Source organism: Pinus tabuliformis, chromosome 9, assembly GCF_031772625.1.
Source record: "Pinus tabuliformis cultivar Carrire ecotype Pingquan chromosome 9, CPIR1, whole genome shotgun sequence".
Classification (NCBI taxonomy): domain Eukaryota; kingdom Viridiplantae; phylum Streptophyta; class Pinopsida; order Pinales; family Pinaceae; genus Pinus; species Pinus tabuliformis.
The window spans coordinates 1,318,497,565-1,318,501,631 of record NC_142307.1 but is presented as its reverse complement, the minus strand read 5'-3'; the positions used below and the strand labels follow the sequence as shown (position 1 = coordinate 1,318,501,631).

General features: G+C 35.3%; 1 pseudogene; it reads right to left on the bottom strand.

The window, feature by feature from the left end:
- Positions 1 to 455: 455 nt before the first annotated feature.
- LOC149153385 (5S ribosomal RNA) lies at positions 456 to 574 on the bottom strand (annotated as a pseudogene).
- Between the last annotated feature and the right edge of the window lie 3,493 nt (positions 575 to 4,067).

Sequence of the window (4,067 nt, the reverse complement as noted above, 5' to 3'; positions counted from 1 at the left end):
AAAGAATAAGTTCTTTACAAATTATTCAGTACGTAGAATATGGTGCTGATGCAATTGCTAGCTCCGGTGCTATGCTCATTGCATAAATAGCTCCCATAGTCCTTTCGTTCCCTTTTTTTTTTTTTTTACTGAAAAAAATAAGAGCTTTGCTGAAGGCTTTGTGTCTAACTGTCATTTGAAGATCAAAGGTAGCTTTATTTTTCTAATCAAACACCAAATTTACATCTTTCACAAGTTCTTTATTTTCCCTTCCCCTATCCAGACCATGTTTTCACTTAAATATGTCTCAATTTCTAAAATTAGACAGAGATCTCTGGTTTCGGTCCAGTTTTAGCTTGAGTTGTAACTTGCGTATGAAATCTTGCTTCTTATTGTTCCGCTGGATTCAAAATATTTTTAAACCTTCTGAGCTCTATATCTCCCCGATCTCTTATTAAGTCTCTCTTAAAGGGGGGAGGGTGTAACACTAGGACTTCCCGGGAAGTCACCCATCCCAGTCCTACTCTAGCCCAAGCGCGCTTAACTGCGGAGTTCTGATGGGATCCGGTGCATTAACACTGGTATGATCGCACCCAATTCTAATTAACATTAAATTTAAATCAGAGTGGCACTTACCTGTGTTACCTATGGTTGGCGTCTGCTAACGGTAGCAAAGTTTTGGGGACGACTCTCCACCCAACCATAGGCTCAATTGCGCAAGGATTTGCTACAACTGGCCACCCCCGAGCCCTCAATCAACGTACTACTGCCAGTGACTCCTATGTCTTAGAACACCATTCTCCCAAGAGAATGAAAGATAGAATCTTGGAATGATGGAATGCAGGAATGCCTCTCATCTTCCTCACCATCTAATAAATAGAACAAACATTGGATGGGAAACCACATGTACACACTCCATGTGTCTACATGCGACTTTCTTTTGATTTTTAGTTTTCTTGTTTTATTTATTTACTTTTCTTTTGATTTTTAGCTTTCTTGTTTTATTTTCTTCTTTTTGATAGTTTTCTTGTTTTATTTCTATTTATTCTTATTTAGAGCTTTAGTATGGTTATTACTATTTTTATTTTTATTATTTTTATTTTCTTGTATATATTTTTAATATTATTTATTATTTATTATTAAGTGATTTATTTATTATTTATTATTTATATTATTATTTATTATTATATTATTATATTATTAAGGGAAGGGATATTACATACTCTCCCACTTTAAGGAACTTCATCCCAAAGTTATGTTTTTATTATTATTTATTATTTATTTTCATTTACTTCATGTTGCCAACACCTTCTGCTGAACTAGTATAACCAGCAGGCATCGAAAGTCCCCAACACCCCGGGAAATCTCAAGGAATCTCTGTCATTTTTTCCACTTTCGGTATCAGGCATAACCCTGACCCAGTCTGTATCCTAGTCCAAGGCTGGCCCCAAGGCTCACGCTCGACTCAGACCTCATCTGCCCCAAGGCAGACATCTGATACAGTACTCAATGACTCCGAGCATCTCGCAAGGCTATCCCACTCCCTCCACAACTACTAAGGTGCATAGCCCCATGCATCAAAGTCCTCTACATCCCTTCCAGACTTCGGCATCCCAATCCAATAATAGGCACCTAGCCTAGAACATCAGGCACTTGGCCTCCTCAAGATGGTCCCATAGCCCTCCAAGAGCTATCCTTCTAGAGCTATACACAAGACAAAGGAACCACTGGAATATGTAGTGTTGATTGAGTTTTGTCCCCAACCCATATGGTGTTACTTATTCTCCCCCGTGTGTATGGGCTCGCACGAGATCATCAAATAAAATGGCCCTCGCAGCCCATTTGTGGAGTCCTGTGAATCATCACACCTCAACATGCATCCAATGTATTAACCATACCATCTTAGTATCATAGAAAATAATCCACATGCTAAGTTATGCATGTCATCAAGAAAACATTCATCATTGTTAATCGCAACATTAGGAGTAATAACGCATTGCATGCTTATGCATGTCATAAATTTGTATGCAACTATCGCATGCTTATGCATGTCATAAATTTGTATGCAACTATCGCATGCTTCAGTTATACCATCAACATAATTCTATCAAAGACATATCATGACTTCACATAAATGAACCACATGTCAGTGAACCTCATATTACAGCGTCATAACTCTTATGTATGCATATCATATCCATCATGAGTATTCAACATTAAATATTTATCATCGCGTAGTAAATGAATACGTCAATATACCTTGACATAATGTGATAATACTTATGCATATCGCTATCATCATATGGATACATCCACACTATAAGAACCATATGTACATCTTTGTCCTGCTACCTGATATCATGAAACATCATCAATATGTTTTCATCAAGTTGTCAATTACTTTTCAATAATCATTTCCACTTCTTTCTATTAGGTAGTTAATCATTTACACCAACAGTATAATCATCTAAGCACATCGTTAAATTTCACATGAGCCTCATCATCTTGGGTCTTAATCTCTCGTTATATATTCTTCCTTCCCCAAGGAAATTCTGGTGAAATTCATTGTTTAAGATATTACTAGTTATTCCATCATCATCTATCTCAAAATTAAAATTCCTTGATTTACATCCATTTACCCTTTGGCTTACTGATTCCAATACCGCTATATGCAATTGCATATAAACATTATTTCATCATGATTTAATTTTATATCATGCTTAATTTACTTGCACGAGGATTTGTTAATCCATGTTGACTTATTTAACAATTAGCACTTCATCCACAGAAATTTTTTCTTATCTCGTCGAGTTGGTCAAGTTCGTATCTCAATATTATTTGATTTCTTTATCATAAAAGACTCTAATACCTTTAAAAGAACTTTCTTCTTGATAGAACATCCCTTCATTTCCTCCTACGCGATATTCATAGATATATTTTTATTTTTCTCCTTGTCTTGATTTCCTACTATTCCATGTCTACTAGCTTCAAAAATGGAAGTTTCTTCACTTCGTTCTATTTTTTCTAAATTGACTTTAATTTCTCACCTCCAATCATTGTGGTTTCTTCTCCTCCTCTCCTATAGCACTGATATACCTTGGAAATGTTGTTACTATTTCCCAACTTGGGTAATAAACTCATTAGGATAGCTACCAAATGTAATCTGCTTATAAAATTGCCTGATCATACGTCTTGTTATCCATAATTCATTCATATAGTTAGTCACCTATGAGAAACTTTACCATGTGGCTCTCCCATTGTTATAGATGTTGTTATGCACACAACTTATCTTCTCCAATCACTCTATGTTATCATCTTGTCCAGGTTCCGAAAAAATGTCCTTCATTATTACCATGATTATTCAACTTCATTAGTTGATTGCCAATATTTTCTTCTTCTTGTGCATCATCCTTAGATAGACCTTATAGTGATACCTTTAGAGTACCAAGTTATGTTTCTTCCATTATGTTCTAAAATAGGTTGCCTCTTCTTATTGATTTCTTACCCTTGTTGTGATACTTCTTCTCTACCACCTTAAGCATCTGATCCACGTTGGCCATAATCACATGAGCTATCATTAGTTATACTCAAAACTAAACTGAAATCATAGGGTACGATTTAGATGTATCATAACGTTCAAACCATAAAACATGAATTAGTATGTCTTAGCTAAGTAAGCACTCCAAATGGGTTCACAACATCTTAATCGTCAAGATCATATTGAGAGAGTTGTGTTCTTGTAATAATAGACTAGAGAAATACCAAGCCACTGCTATTGATAAAGGACAATGAGAACAATAATCCAACCCAGATAATTAGTGAATAATATGATTAGCATTCAAGGACTATTAGATCAAATTGAATAATGAACAGATGCAAGTGAACAATGATAATCTAAAGGTAATAAGATATTAGAGTTTATCCATTGTGAATTGGGACAAATTTCATTATTTAAGAGCACTTTAATTGGTGACAAATTATGCAAATACTTCAAGTGCTATTGTCACACGGAATAAGTCGATCTTGCGGACAAGATAGACCTTCCTAGAATCTAAAGAAGACCTAATGACAAACAAACCAACCATACA